This window comes from Papio anubis, chromosome X, assembly GCF_008728515.1.
Source record: "Papio anubis isolate 15944 chromosome X, Panubis1.0, whole genome shotgun sequence".
NCBI lineage: Eukaryota > Metazoa > Chordata > Mammalia > Primates > Cercopithecidae > Papio > Papio anubis.
The window spans coordinates 53354106-53371858 of record NC_044996.1 but is presented as its reverse complement, the minus strand read 5'-3'; positions in this window follow the sequence as shown (position 1 = coordinate 53371858).

The window sequence follows — 17753 nt, the reverse complement described above, 5'->3', positions numbered from 1 at the left end:
ATTGATAGTATAAAGTTTTTGTAGTATATCAAGGTCTTTTTTCAAGGAGACACAGCCTTCCCTTCATTCAAGGGGCCTGAGTCTATAAAGAGGCTCAAGTATGGGAATTGATCGAGGGGCCATTTCTCTTTGTTTTTATGATTTAGGTTAAACTTTTATTCATTTCACCTATAACTTTTCTGCTTATCAAATAAGAATGTAATAGGCTTCCTATACAATTTACCTCTGGAAACACCAAGGTCAATTAGCCAATGCCATAGTTTTATAAGAGTCAGATTTTTCTGATTGCTGCTTTGACTCTGCTATTTATTACAGTAAGCACGTCCACCTTGCCTTTGGTACTTAAGGGCTGACACTTGGCCCATGCCACTTGGGGTCCTTTCAGTCCCATCGCATATAGGTTTTCCAGTTCAGGGGAGGTAGTTCCCACTATAAGATCTTACCTACAGAGAACAATCATGGAGCTCTTCATGGATGCTAGCTCTCGCCTCACAATTTATTTCCTCAACATTGGTGAAAGATATGCATTCTTGACATAAATATCTTCATCAGTGTTATTCATTTTTATGTGGATTTAAAAAACCCTGGTATAATTTGCTTTCAGCATTTTACTGTTTCTTGTAATGTGAGCCCGCTTGCAACACATTTTCACTTTTCGTTTATTTTGAAATATCTTTATTTCTCCTTCATTTTTGTATATGAGTTTTGGTGGATATAAGATTCTTGATTGACTGTTGTTTTTAATTGTGCCATCTTAAACACATCATTTCACTGTCTTCCAAACTCCATTGTTTTTCATAGAACATCAACTAAGATTTTATTAGAGTTATCTTGTACTTGATGAATTGTGTTTCTCTTACTGCTTCCAAAATTTTTTCTTTGTCTTTCAACATTTGACTATGCTGTGTTGTGTTATGGATCTCTTGTGTTTATACTACTTGAGGCTTAGTTGGGCTTCTTGGATGTAATTATTAATGTTTTATATTAAATTTGGGTAATTTTTAGTCATTTGTTATTTAAATATACTTCCCAATTCTTTCTGTCTCTCCTTTCTTTCTGGTATTTCCATTATGTATACACTGGTTTATTTATCAGTGTTCCACATTTCTGAGGTGCTGTTTATGTTTCCTTATTTTTTTCTCTCTTCTTCAGACAGCATAATTTCTATTGATGTGTATTCAAGTTGGTTGATTCTTTTATCTTCCAACTCAAATCTATTGTGGAGCTACTCTATTACATGTTCTATACTGATTGTTGTACTTTTTAACTCCAGCATTGTCATTTGATTCCTTTTTGTAATTTCTATGAATTTATTGATGTTCTCTACTTCATAAGAAATTGTCATACCTCCTTTCTAATTCTTTCAGCATGACTGTGTTGGGCTATTTCAATGAAATCTATTTCTCTCACAGTATCCAGTCTCTGATGTTGCTCCTTACAGGCCACAGCCTTGTGTATTCATATAATCTCTGAAAATCAGATATTACTAGTTTTAGATGGGCTCTTTTTCACTGTTATTTCCTTGACCATGTTAAGTTTCTCAGCTATCTGCTCTATTAGAATCATATGTACCTGTTAGCTTTATCTTGTTGGTAGGTAAATTTCTCTATTGCTTTCAACCTTTGAATTTTTGCCATTTGAAATTAATTTCTCCAAAGTCTATTAAATTTTGGTCTTCTGAAAGGTGCAGGTTGTTGTCAGTCTTTAAGGCTTCCCTGACCCTACCCTGGACAAAAATTCTGAGCTATTTAGCTGAAGGTGGAGGAGAGAGAATGAGGAACTCAGTCTTCATGGCTGCCCCACTCAGATCCTCCCTCTGTAGCCGAATCTGAGTATGGGTATGTGTTTATGGGCAGTGAAACTTGGGCCAGCTGGTTGCTACCACTGCTTTTGTGTAAAACTCCTGCAGCCCCAAGCCAGGAATAATAAAAATCTTTCAATGTTGACCAGCGTCTACAGATACCAGGGATAGATCTTTCATCCAGTAAGCTGGGGATGCAGTAGTTGCCACTCAGCTGTTAAGCCCATTGGAGCAACTTTCCCACAACACAGCGCTATGCCAGAAAGGAATATTGCAATTTTTATCACTTGCCCCATGTGGATTGCCATTACATAATGGGAATGAAAAACAGGTACCACCTGGCTCTTACTACTTGCTCAATATAAGCCACCCACAGCATAGTGCTGTGGAAAATGGGATCTGTTTATTTTAACTGGCTGACAAACCTCCCAGAATAACTCTTCCAACATAGTGAGCTGTGAAAGACGGGAAACTCTCTCTTAGCTGCTGATCTCACTAAAACAGTTTTTTTGTTGTTGTTGTTTTTTGTTTTTTGTTTTTTACAAGACAGAGTTGTGAGGTAATGTGTGGAGTTCTTGGCTTGAATCCCATTGCCTCTAAATGTTTTTGTTTTCTGTAGGTTTTGTTGAAGAAATGGTTCTCAATTTGTTTTAAGACCTTTGATCAATGTCTAAAGACTTTGAACAATTACATTTAACAATTTTGAACAATTTAACAGAGTATATCTAGCAGAAACTTCCTCTGAGTTACTTATACTGCCATTCTGGAAAATCCTCTCCTCTAAATGTATTTTAAACTATATTATGTTCACAGTCAATGTTAAGCACATGCATTTACATAGTCATCATTCATATATTTACCCTTTCCATTGCTCTTCATTTCTTACTTCAATTCCACAGTTGTCTCTTGGATCATATTTTTTCTGAAACATTATATTTAGTGCAGTCTTGCTAATGAAAAAGTAGTTAGTGTTCATCTGAAAATAGCTATTTTCTTTCATTTTAAGATAACATTTTAGCTCAGTGTAGAATGCTAAATTGATTATTGCCTTTCAGCATTTAAAGATGTTTATGTTGTCGTCTACCTTTTGTTTGTTAAAAACTCAGCTGTAAGTTTTCTCTGACTGCATATATGATTTTCTCTCACTTTTTAAAACAGTCTTACCATAATATATATTTGAGTATTTTTATTCGTATTATGTTTGTGGCTCAAAAAGTTTATTAAATCTGTGGGAAAATATCTCTCATCAATTTTGGAGAAAACCTTAGACATTTGTTCATCAGATAATATTTCCGCATTACTGTCTGCCTGCACTGTCTCTGTGATTCTACCTCCATAAAATGCAGACCTTTAAATGAATCCCTTCTTTTTTTACATTCTTTTCTGTGCAAAAAAATAGTATTTTGCAGTAATCTCTGTGTTTTATACAGAAAACACTAATTTTTACACAAAGGGTGTAAAAATGGGATTCATATAAAACACTTCCAATTAGTGTTTAACACAACCTTCTGTTGTATCCAATCAGTAGCTAACCCATCTAACCAATTTATTTCAGGTATTGTACTTTTCAGTTTTTTAATTATTCCATTGACTATTTACTCTTATTTCATAGATTCCAAATTTCTCATGGAATTATTTATATTTGAATTATATTTTATCCAATTTTTTCTTTGATTTCTGCAACAGATTAGTTATAATTATTTAAAGTTCTTTATAAATAACTTTTACATCTGCGTCACCTATAGGCCCATTTTTATTATCAGTTTCCTATTGGTTTCTGGTCATGTGGTCCTGTGTTTGGGTGTACCTAGTAAATTTTGATTTAATGATAGAAAACATTATCCTCCTCTGTTGAATGTTCAACTCTTTTTTTTTTTTATCAGATAAATACAGTAGTGGCTAATCAACTTCATACTTCTTTAATTTGCTAATTTTAGGCTAGTTTGCATCCCTGGCCAGACTTAGTCTAACTCTTGTTTATATCTGTTCCTCCAGAGTCTTCAGTTAAAATCCTGATGTATTTTTCCTTACTCATTTTTCTGAACTCTAATATTTTTCTCACAAAACAGCAAGAAAACAAAACTCTTTATGTCTGAATCTTTCCCCTTAGGTTTTTAGCTTTCAAGCCCATGTAGAAACTTTATAGAGCAAATGTTCTGTGGCTAAAACTAGTTGTTAACCTTGAGGACACCCAGCTCTGCCAAAATTCCTGCCAAATTTGTTGTCACCTTGTAGTAGCACTCCATCAGACTCATTACTGAATTCATAGTCTTTGACCTCCTTTCTGTGCCCAAATTCACTAAATACTGCTGAAAGTCTGATAACTTTTCTGAGATGATTCTCTTTTCAAAGTCTCAGCTGCTCTGGTTCTCCTTGTCTCAGCAGTTCAATGTTGCCTTCAATTAGATAATTTCTGTAATTTATTGAATGAAGGAACACTGATCTATCACCATAAACTCCACATTCCATGGACACCTAATTTAATTTAAGTCTGCCTTGTTACTCCTCTCATATCATATTATTTCAACCTTTACAGCATGTAGCACAATACACAATTGTGTATTTATTTGTTGCCACTGATCTCGTATCTGCTTTCCCCACTTGACTATAAGAGTTCCCTCTCTCCATTATATCTTTATCACCTATCACGGTTTCTGAAATACAGAAGGAGCCCAATAAATAATTATTAAATGTAATAATTCAACATTTCTTTATTTGATTTACATAAATCTATTTTTACAGACATTTTAACTCCTGGAAATATAAACTATTTTTATAATTATTTTATGCATAGAATTATTCTAGTACCAGAGGTGTTGTTATTTTCCAGAACCACAAAATCTAAACTTGTACTTATGATGAAAGGACCACATTTAATTATTTATCTTTCTTAATGCCACTACAAGCCAAAGACAGAGCATAATAGTCCCCTCTTTGAGAAATATACTGTGCATAGCTTAAAAAGAGTTACGCTTTGGTGATTGTGCATACAATTTAAAAAGGAGGCACCATATTCCTGTAGCAACTGAATGACTAACCAACCTCTTTTTATGGTTTGTCCAACATGTTTTCACTGTAAGTGCTGGAGGTGTAGATAAGAGCTATGGCAACTACTTCAACTGTAATGGGATAACATATACACATATACTTCCTCTAGTGCAAAATCATAGTACAAGGAATAACTTGAAGGAGTTTGCAGAAATGCACTATAATTTGTCTAAATGAGTGTGTGTATGTGTATTTTAAACTCTCCTAGTTAAAATGAATATTGAACATATCCATGCTTTTATTAATCATTTCTGGTCACAATTCTAATTACAATAAATAACTTAATGTTGACAGTGTAGTTATAATTATTCTTAAAGAGTAAATGGTTCCACATGCATATGTGAGAGACATTATACTTTTCAGAACACCAGGGTAATTTGGTGCATAATGACCTCAATGCTCTCCATAATGCTTTAGAGGACTGAAAACAACAAATTGTGTCCCTAGTGTGCTTTCTGTATATTCACGGCATGATACGCCCACAGAAACCCCTGGACAACACTCAAGTAAGTATCTGAGAAACTTGTACAATATTTTAAGCCTTGAGGAAATCAATTCTAATGAATTTGTCCTATTTAAACCAAAACTTAATCACTTCAACATCTACTTCATATATGAAATAACACATGACTAGAATTCGTCTTACCATTGTGAATTATACATTTCTCATTAGAAATGCTGATAAACATTACTTTGTGCAGGGATGTGGAACTGTAAGTCAAATAAATCTCTTTCTTTTGTAAAAAACAAAAAACAAAGAAACTACTTTGTGCAAGAAAATAATGGTTTGTGTAGATTTAAATCTTACCCATTCTATCTTTAAAACATGTAATTGGGCCAGCCATGGTGACTCACACCTATAATCCTAGAACGCTGGGAGGCCAAGGTGGAAGAATCACTTGAGCTCAGGAATTCAAGATCAGCCTGGGCAACAGTGAGACCTCATCTCTACCAAAAATGAACAAAATTACCTGAGCATGGTGGCACACACCTGTGGTCCAGCTACCTGAAGGGTTGAGGTGGGAGGATAGATTGGGACTGGGAGGTTGAGGCTGCAGTAAGCTGTGATTGAACCACTGCACTCCAACCTGGCCGACAGAGCAAGAAACTGTCTCAAAAATAAATAAAATAAAAATAAACAATAAAAATGTAATTGGGCTAGAGGATTTTTAAATTTATAAAATAAAACTCTGTTCCAATTTATATGTTTGTGGGGAATAGACATAATCTCATATAGAATATACATTTTTTTCGACTGTCATATAAAAGAAAAAAGTTTTAATCTATTTACTGATGTAGCCAGAGATTCTCAATTTCAGAAAACCATGGAACTTTTCACCAGTGAATGAAAAATTTCAAGGGAAGTTACATTTTATGACACCTGGGGAGAAAAGAGTTGTTTAATGTATAAATTGCTTCTGTTCATCTCTGTTGCTATGCCACTGGTGTGTTAATATTCATTTGTTTCTCCAGGTTTATCATAAGAAAATAACAATTTTAGGGGAATATTTAATAAGCTGGGACCAGAGGTTGTTCTTCAATTTAAGGTGCTAATAAAATTATGCATTAAGCAAATTAAATGGATATTATGCAAATTTTCAAGTAGTTAGTTTTAGATGTCAAATCATTTTTCATATGTTATTTTTAAGTCAAAATTGCCCCCAACAAACCCCGTTCTGGTCAAAATAGAGTGGCCCATTCCTCTCAGGTACTCATTATTACAACAAAGAAATCTCAGTCATAACACAATAAATGAGCATTTAAAAAAATACTCTAACAGATATAAAAACTAAGTTGGGTTACCTAGTGACCTCGTGACTTGAGCAAAATGACAATAATCTTCCAGGGTTTCCTTTTTGCCTCCTGTACATCCTGAACATAGTGCTGCAAAAGCCTCCAAGCCAGAACCATCAACAGGCATACACTAAAGAAGCTTCAAGAAAAGTCTGTTCTTGTCCCTAGCCTAGAGACTTGGAAAAGAGTGGTTTAACTACAGAAAACGTTTTTGGCAAACTTACTCTATTTCAGTGAAACACCAACAGAAACTTGGCCCCATTCCCACAGTTTTAATGGGGCTGATGGAGGAGCTAATTTGCCATTACACTCCATGGAAGGAAGTTTTGGACTTTCATTCTCCTTCATGTTAGTGTCAATGGGGCAAACAAGAAACTGCTTTCCCCACTGGATTGTGTCAAGAGGTCTGAATTGGAAGCCAGTTTTTTACCCATTCCTCTGTGGAAGCAGAAAATCTGATTCCCTTGCTGGGGTAGAATCAGTGAAGCTGAATGGGAACGGATCCTTTCCTCACCCAAAGGAAATAAGTGCCGCTTGATTTTTCTGACTGAATAGCATCAGTCTCAGCCCTCATCCTCACCGATCAGTAAAGAGAGGTTAAGAAGGCAGGGTAAAGCAGGGCTGGTATTCAATCTACTTCATCCCCACCCTGGTGTCACTGGGTCTGACTGAGGAGCTGTGCTTCCACCCCCGTGTGGTGTAAATGAGACCGAATAACGTGATTGTGAATTGGAGGTAGTCAGCACTCTTCCTTCTTCCTGGTGTCAGCAGGGCCTAGTGGAAGAACATCCACAACCATCTGGCAGCAGTAACACTGAAAGAAGTAGTTTGATGCAGGACTTGTGCCAGTGGGGAACTGAACTTCCATAACCACTTAGTATCAGTGAGGCACAATACGGTGATGCAAAGTCAGGATAATGAGGACTCTGCCTCTCCACCTTCTCTCAGTTCATATAGTCCAGTTGGGGCCTAACTTCTAAACCTATATGGCATCAGTGAGTTGGAATGTGGTTGTGAAAAGTAGGGCTAGTTGGCATTCATTTCCCCCACCCTCCAAGATTGTCACTAGGGCCAGGTAAGGAACTCATTCATTATTCCCAACCTGCAACAACAACAACAACAACAACACACACACACACACATATGTTATGTGTGTGTGTGTGTGTGTGTGTGTGTGTGTGTGTGTGTGTGTATGCCTTCCACTTCTCTCTTAGGTCAACCATGGAGCTAATTATACATCCATACCGCTCAGAGGGAATGAGAAAATGTGAAGTGGTAGTCTTACTTTTACTGGGAGGGTTGCAGGGTGGTGAAGAAAGGTACTTAATTTCTACAACCACTCCATCAGTCTGCAATGAGGCAGTGTGAATCAGCACTCTAGTTTTCCTGGGCTATATCAGCAGAACCTAGATAAAGGTTGAACATGCATACAAACACACACACACACACACACACACACACACACACGTCCCTTGTACTGCAGGTCAACAGAACAGTCTACTAAAAAAATATTAAATATGACTACTGTCTTATAAGATATTATACAAATTTTCTAGGATATAAGCATAATCACTTATTTTACCAAAACCATGCAAATAACAATATGAGTGAGAAAAACAATAGACAAATACCAGTACAGAGGTGAATCAGACGTTGGCATCATCTGAGAAAGATTTTTAAATCAATCATCATGAAAACTCTTCAATAAACACCTGTAAATCCTTTTGAAACAAATAAAAATAATAGAAAATATCAGCAAATATGTTATTTAAATGATCCATTTTATATTCCAGCACAAAATGGAGTGATCCAATTTACTCAATTCTGTCCTTATCACAACTAAATATGATGAAAATAATTTAACATACCATTATAAACTAACTATAAAAGATGAAAATAAGATGGACTGGCTAAAGAACTCAGGAGTTAAATAATGACACTATGGTAAATTCTTGTATTTTATTTATTTTTTTATTTTCCATAAGTCCTATACTGGGGCCACAAAGACCCTTTAAACTAGTAACCACAAGGCATAGATTTGAAAAAGCAGAAAAGAAGAAAAGGAAATGTTTTTCACATTTGATCTCATTGGGCATATTATCATGTAAGGGTAAGCCTAGAGAAGACAAGAAATACAAACCCAAACCCAATAGTATCAATAACTTATCTGCACACAGCAATATCACTACCAAATACATCAGAGTTATCGAATTTCTACCTAACGGTAGTCAACAGTAGTAGCACAATCTACCATAACAACATTATTAGCAGAGTCTGCCAGAACAAAACCAATCTTTATTCACATTAATCACTTGTAATGGTTCTTATCTACATATAAGAGCATCACCAAAAGACCCTAGAGGATCAACCCCTTCTTTGTTCTGCAGCACAGGTGCTTCTGCTGAGGTGGTCGTTCCAATATTGATAGTGCAGACACTAGTGGAACAAATGAATGCACATTCTCCAGACCCTGTCTCTATGGCCACTCCACAAGTACTATGCATCAGACATTGGTACTATCATCACCACAAACACACCCATAGGCCACACTTGGTACCAGGTGGGATTCTCTTGGCCATGACTTACCTGTGAGAGAAAAAGAGATCAGGAGGACCTCATTAGCCTTTACTACCAAAGACTCACTACTACTGCAGACACCCACAGGTTTGGCTACTGAGAAGCTCTATCATCTTTGCTGAGGCTAAATTCAGCTGACAAAGCTCTATGGAGAATGTATAGCTATACATTCACCAGAGCCAGAACCACCACATATCACCTGGCTGGCATCCTTGTGTCCACCCACAGAAGATCTTTTCTTGCCACAGTCTGCAAAGTCTAGAAGAGGTAACTGCTCTTCATCAAATGTGCAGTTATCAACATAAGTTAATAAACACACACACATAAAATCAAGAAACATGACATTATCAAAGAAACACAGTAATTTTCCAGTAACCGACTCCAAAGAAACAGATCTATGAATCACCTGATGATTAGTTTAAAATAATTGTTTTGAGGATGATCAATGAGTGATAAGAGAAAACAGACAACTCAAAGAAACCATATAAAATAAAAAATGAGAAGTTTGATAATGAGATAAAAGTTATAGAAAAGAACCAAATAAGAATTTCAAGCTGAAGAATATATATAAAAAATAAAATGAAAAATGCAATAGAGAGCACCGACAGAACAGTTGATTGAGCAGAAGAAATAATCTGTGAACTTGAAGACAAGTTATTTAAAAATATCCAGACAGAGAAGAAAAATAGAAAACTGATGGAGAGTCTATGGGTGATATGGTTTGGATCTGTGTACTCATCCAAATCTCATGTAGAACTGTGATCCACAATGCTGGAGGTGAGGCTTGATGGGAGGTGATTAGGTCATGGGGGCAATTTCTAATCGTTTAGCATCATCCCCCTAGTGTTGCTCTTGTGATTGAGCTCTCATGGGATTTTGTTGCTTAATAGTGTGCAGCATCTCCCCCATTTCTCTCTTCCCCTTGCACCAGTCATGTGAGATACCTGGTTTCCACTTTGCCTTCCACCATGATTGTAAGTTTCCTGAGGTTTCCACTGCCATGTTTCCTGTACAGCCTGTAGAACCGTGAGCCAATTAAACTTTTTTTCTTTATAAATGATTCAGTCTCATGTAATTTTGTATAGCAGTGCAAGAATGGACTAATACAGAAAATTGGTACTGAGGCATAGGGCACTTATATAAAGATACTGGAAAATGTAGAAGTGCTTTGGAGCTGAGTAATGAGCAGAAGTTGGAAGAGGTTGGAGGGCTCAGATGAACACAGGAAAATGAGGGAAAACGTGGAACTTCCTAGAGATTTGTTAAATTGTTATGACCGATATGCTGGTAGTGATATGGACAGTGAAGGCCAGGCTGAAGAAGTCTCAGATGGAAATGAGGAACTTATGGGGAACTGAAGCAAAGTTCACTTTTGATCCTGAGAAAAGCAATTGGCTGCATTGTGCCACTTCCCTAGGGATCTGTGGACCTTTGAACTTGAGAATGATAATTTAGAGTATCTGGTGGAAAAAATTTCTAAGTAACAAAGCATTTGAGAATTGGCTTGGCTGCATCTAAAAACCTATGCTCATATGTGTGAGCAAAGAAATTACCTGAAACTGGAAATTATATTTTAAAGGAAAGCAGAGGGTAAAATTTGGAAAATTTGCAGCCTGGCCATGTGGTAGAAAAGAAAAGCGCATTTTCTGAAGAGAAAGTCACACAAGCTGAAGAAATTTGCCTAAGTTAAGAGGAACCATGTGCTGACAGCGAAGATAATGGGAAAAATGCCTTCAAGGCATTTCAGAGATATTCTGGGTAGCTCCTCCTATCACAGGCTCAGAGGTCTACGAGGTTTCATGGGCCAGGCCCAGGGCCCCATTGCAGTGAGCAGCCAAAGGAGACTGCTCCCTGCTTCCCAGTTATTCCAGCTACAGTCCAGGATAAAAGGGGCCCAGGTACAGCTCTGGCCCCTCCTTCAGAGGGTGCAGGTTGTAAACCTTGGTGGCTTTCATGTGGTGTTAAGCCTGCAGGTGCACAGAATGCAACATCTGACGCCTGGGAGCCTCCACCTGCATTTCAGAGGATGTACGGAAAAGCTGGGATGTCTAGGTAGAAGGCTGCTGCAAAGGCATAACCCTCATAAAGAACCTCTACAAGGGCAGTAGATAAGGAAAAGGTGGGGTTGGAGACCCCAAAAAGAGTCCTCACTGGGGCACTGCCTACTGTACCTGTGAGAAGAAGGCCATTGTCCTCCAGGCTCCAGAATGGTTGAATCAAGGTCAGCTTGCATCCTGCACCTAAAAAAGCCACAGGCACCAAACACCAGCCATTGAAGCAACCATGGGGGCTAAGCCCTGCAGAGCCACAGGAGCAGAGCTGCCCAAGGATTTGGGAGACTACTCTTTACATCAGCGTGCCCTAGATGTGAGACATGAAGTCAAAGAAGATTATTTTAGAGCTTTATAATTTAATGACTGCCCTGCTGTGTTTTAGACTTTAATGGGGCCTACAGCCAATTTATTATGGCCAATTTCTCCCTTTTGGAATGGGGACATTTACTGAATGCCTGTATCACCATTGCACTTGAAAGTAAGTAACTTTTTTTTTTTTTTTTTTTTTTACAGGCTCACAGGTGCAAGGGATTTGACCACTCTCAGTCAAATCCAAATCTCAGATGAGACTTGGACTTTGGAGTTTTGAGTTAATGTTGGAATGAGTTAGGACTTTGAGAGACGGTTGGGAAGACATGTTTATATTTTGAAATGTGAGAAGGACATGAGATTTGGGAGGGGCTAGGGACAGAATGAAATGGTTTGGATCTGTGTCCCCACCCAAATCTCATGTTGAAATGTAATCCCCAGTGCTGGAGGTGGGGCCTGGTGGGAAGTGACTGGATTATGAGACCAGTTCCTAATGGTTTAACACCATCCACCTCATGCTGTCCTCAAGACAAAGTTCTCATGAGATCTAGTTGTTTAAAAGTGTGTAGCACCTCCACCTACTTTTTTCCTCTATGTGAAGATGCCTGCTCCCACTTTGCCTTTCACCGTGAGTAAAAGCTCCCCAAGGCCTCTGTAGGCATAATTCCTGTACAGCCTTTGGAACCATAAGCCAATTAAACCTCTTTTCATTACAACTAACCCAGTCTCAGGTATTTATCTATAGCAGTGCAAGAATGAACTAATACAGTGGAATTTTGGGGCCATGATCTAGAGAGCTAAGATTTGCATTATGAGTCTTGAAAAAAAAAGTGAGAGAGAAAAAGATAGTGTATTAGTTTTCACAGTGCTATAAAGAACTACCTAAGACAGGGTAATTTATGGTGAGAAGAGGTTTAATTGGCTCACAGTTCTGCAGGCTTAACAAGAAGCATGACTGGGAGGCCTCAGAAGACTTACAATCATGACAGAAGGTGAAGGGGAAACAAGCACTTTCTTGTCATGGTGGCAGGAGAGAGAGAACAAGTGTGGGGGTGGGGGTAGTGCCACAGACTGAAACCATCAGGCCTTGTGAGAACACACTCACTATCATGAGAACAGCATGAGGAAAATCCAACCCCATGATCCAATAACCTCCCACCAGCTGTCTTCCTCAACATTGGGAATTACAATTCAACAAGAGATTTGGATGGGGACATAGACCCAAACCATATCAGACAGAAAGCTTATGAAAAATGGATGAAAAGATGAAAACGCCTCAAATCTTGGGAAGGATCTGAACACTGAGTCACAGAAAGCTCAAAACTTTATAATCTTGTTCAACCCAAAGAAGGCTACACCATCAATAATCAATAATAAAAAGAAAATCTTTAAAGCAGCAGCCAAAAAAAATCACTACATACAAGGGAATCATCATAAAACTATGAATATATTTCTTAGCAGAAACTTTGCAAGTCAGGAGACAGGGAGATGATATATTCAAAGTGCTAAAAGAAAAGAAGTTTTCAACAGAATATTTTTCCTGGAAAAGGTGTCATTCAGAAATTAAAAAGATATAAACAGTTTACTTTACCAGACAAACAAAATGTGAGGGAGATCATCACCACTGAATCTGCTTTACATGAAATGCTAAAGGGAGTTCTTCCAGGTGAAACCAAAGGATGCTAATTAGTAACATAAAAACATATGAAAGTATAAAACTTATTCGTAAAAGTAATTATATTAAAATTGAGAGTATGCTAATGCTTTAATGGTGGTTTCTAAAACACTTGTAAGTTTTGTATAAAGGTTAAAAGAGAAAAATTTTAAGAATAACTATACCTACAATTATACATTACGTAAAAAACATGTAAATTTTACCTCAAAACATAAAATATAAAGGGAAAGATGTAAACGTGTAGAGTTTGTATATGATGGAGGTTGTTATCACTTTAAAATAGCCTGTTATTAATATAAGAGGTTTCATGTAAGCCTTACAATAACCACAAAGCAAGAACCTATAGGAGATACACAAAAGACAAAGAGAAGGGAATGAAAGCATACTTCCACAGAAAATCATCAAGTCACATAGAAAGACGACAGGAGGGGAAGAAAGAAACAACAGGTATACAAAATAGCCAGAATACAATTAACAAAATGGAAGTTCTTACCCAATGATACCACCATTAATATAAATGAATTAAATTCTCCAATACAAAGACATATAGTGGCTGATTTAAAAAAGAAGAAGAAGAAAAGAAGACCTAACTCTATGTTTCCTACAAGAGCCAAAGAATGCAAAGTTGTGGGAATTGAAAATGAAACATTTTCTAGTGTGTCGCTAGGGGTAATAGTGAATGGTAACACTCTTATTTCTACCCATTGATTCCTGGACCCGTAAGTACTACCTATTGGTGAAATAGCACCACATATTGGACACTGATTCAGAGGATATATAGCCTTCTGGAGAAGCTTGGTCCAGCTCTTCTAGATATTTCTATCTAGCTGACCCCATAACTGAACCCCTAGGAGGCATTCCACCATTCTACCCAGCCACCTCCTTCCAGGTAGTGGAAATCATGGTGAGACAAGTGAATATTACAAGCATGGGACAACTCCAAAATTCTCTGTCTGGGAAGTGAGTTCCTTGAGCAGAAGGATTGCTATGTGGAATATCATGATGTTGGATATGGCATCCTGTAACTTCAAGGATGGTAATTTTGACAGAAACATTGTATATGAGGAAGGCAAATTTGTATCCAGATTGTCTATTCAAGTAAATACAAAACAATGCCCTTTCCATGATGGAAATGATCTAATGAAATCATCCTGCCATCAGGTACCCCAGGAACTAGTGCCATATTGGGGGCAAATGGCCACTAAACAGTAACCATAGCCAATTTGGCCTTCAGGAGTAGAAATTCATTTTGCTGATCCAATGCATAACCTATATCCCTGTTACCATGAGCATGTAGTTCATGAACTAATTGGATGATGACCAGAGTGGCTGGCGTGAAACAGGTCATCCTATTCACTTGATTATTAAAATCATAATGGCTGACGTTAGCCTTTGGTTAGCATTTGCATGAGACACAAATATATTTACCTTTTTTTTTCACCATTCAGAGAGATCTATCCACAAATTTGTTACCAATATTCCAATCATTTGCCTTCCAAGTCCTTGACTGTCCAGCCAAACCACTGACTAGAACCCAATATATCTATCAATATATAATTACACATCTGATCATCTATCCTTCCAATAAAAGTGAAAAAACAGATGGACTGCTAGCTGCTTTCCCACCGGAAGGATTTTCCTTCGTCAATATTTTTAAGGAATGTCCTATAGAGGGCTATACTGTTGTAGATATCCACCTTTTTGTAAAAACCTATGTATCATGCAAAATGATCTGGGAACTAGGCTGGGGTCTTCTTTTCCTTTGTCAACTGATTATAGGGAACTCCCCATGGGGCCATAGATGCAGGATGAAAGAGAAAATGCAGTGTAACAGGAATGTGAACCATGGGACACTTCACAAAATTTACTTGTGCCTTCAGGGCATGTTCAGGCCTGATTATGTGTATATCACTTACATTTGATGACAGTTCTTTTCTATACATTTCCAACTTTATAGCCTGGTAGATCAGATAACACCCAGTTCATGACGAGGAGCTCAGGTCATATGCAACTTGATGTCCTGTGGTTAAGTATTTAGTCTTTATCAAGGCCAACTAGCAGAGCTGATTTTTTTTCTGCTTTTATAATTACTTTCATTTTGTATTGACTGGGTAAATACGCAGGTATGTTACCTGGATACTAAACTCGTAACCAAGGTACTGAGCATAGTACTCAATAGTAAGTTTTTCAAAACTTGTCTCCCTCCTCCCTCTCCCATCTAGTACTCCCAAGTTTCTATTGTTGCCATCTTTATGTCCATGAGTACCGAATGTTTAGCTTCCACTTATAAGTGAGGACATGAGGTATTTGGTTTTCTGTTCCTGCATTAGTTCACTTAGGATAATGGCCTCCAGCTGTATCCATATTGCTGCAAAGAACATTCTTTTCTTATGGCTGTGTAGTATTCCATGGTGTATATACACCACATTTTCTTTATCCAATCCAACATCGATGGGCATTTATGTTGAATCTATGTCTTTGCTATTGTGAATAGTCCCACAATAAACATGCAAATGCATGTGTCTTTTGAGAAAAATGATTTATTTTTCTTTGGATATACACCCATTAGTAGGACTGCTGAGCCAAATGGTAGTTCTAGTTTAAGTTATTTGAAAAATCTTCAAACTGCTTTCCACAGTGGCTGAACTAATTTTCATTTCTACCAACAGTGTATAAGCATTCTTTTTTGCTCTGCAGCTTTGCCAGAATCCGTTTTTATGTTTTGTTTTGTTTTGTTTTGTTTTACTTTTTAATAATAGCTATTCTAACTGGTTCAGATAGTAGCTCACTATGGTTTGATTTGCATTCCTCTAATTATTAGTGATGTGGAGCATTTTTAATATGTTTATTGAACGCTTGTATGTCTTCTTTATAGTAGTTCATATTCATGTCTCCTGCCAGAAAGATTATGGAACTGATAAATGACTTCAGCAAAGTTTCAGGACACAAAATTAATGTGCAAGAATCAATAGCCTTTTTGTACACAAATAATGTTCAAGCTGACAGAGAAATCAAGAATACAATCACATTTACAATAGCCACACAAAAATAAAACACCTGAAAATATATCTAACCAAGGAGGTGAAAAACTATCAATATTGTTAAAATGGCCATAGTGCCAAAAAAGCTTTGATTCAAAGCTATTTCTATCAAACTGCAAATGTCATTTTTCACAAAACTAAAAAAAAAAACTATTCTAAAATTCTGATGGAATAAGAAAAGAGTCTGAATAGCCAAAGCTATCTTTAGCAAAAACAAACAAACAAACAAACCCAGATGCATCACATTATCTAACTTCAAACTACATGCTATAAGGCCATAGTAAGTAAAACAGCAAAAGGTACTGGTACTAAAAGGTACTGGTAAAGAAACAGGTGCATAGACCAATGGAACAAGTTAGAGAAAGGAGAAATAAAGCTGCACACCTACAGCCATCTGATCTTTAACAAAATTGATAAAAATAAGATTGGGAAGATGGCCAAATAGGAACACCTCCAGTCTCCAACTCCCAGCGTGAGCGACACAGAAGACCGGTGATTTCTGCATTTTCAACTGAGGTACTGGGTTCATCTCACTAGGGAGTGCCTGACAATCGGTGCTGATCAGCTGCTGCAGCCCGACCAGCGAGAGCTGAAGCAGGGCGAGGCATTGCCTCACCTGGGAAGCGCAAGGGGAAAGGGAATCCCTTTCCCTAGCCAGGGGAACTGAGACACACAACACCTGGAAAATCGGGTAACTCCCACCCCAATACTGCGCTTTAAGCAAACAGGCACACCAGGAGATTATATCCCACACCTGGCCGGGAGGGTCCCACGCCCACAGAGCCTCCCTCATTGCTAGCACAGCAGTCTGCGATCTAACCACAAGGCAACAGGGAGGCTGGGGGAGGGGCGCCCGCCATTGCTGAGGCTTAAGTAGGTAAACAGAGCCCGTGGGAAGCTCGAACTGGGTGGGGCTCACAGCAGCTCAAGGAAACCTGCCTGTCTCTGTAGACTCCACCTCTGGGGACAGGGCACAGCTAAACAACAACAACCAAAAAAAAAAAAAAAAAAGCAACAGAAACCTCTGCAGACGCAAACGACTCTGTCTGACAGCTTTGAAGACAGCAGTGGATCTCCCAACACGGAGGTTGAGATCTGAGAAGGGACAGACTGCTTGCTCAAGTGGGTCCCTGACCCCTGAGCAGCCTAACTGGGAGACATCCCCCACTAGGGGCAGTCTGACACCCCACACCTCACAGGGTGGAGTACACCCCTGAGAGGAAGCCTCCAAAGCAAGAATCAGACACGTACACTCGCTGTTCAGCAATATTCTATCTTCTGCAGCCTCTGCTGCTGACACCCAGGCAAACAGGGTCTGGAGTGGACCTCAAGCAATCTCCAACAGACCTACAGCTGAGGGTCCCGACTGTTAGAAGGAAAACTAACAAACAGGAAGGACACCTACACCAAAACCCCATCAGTACGTCACCATCATCATCAAAGACCAGAGGCAG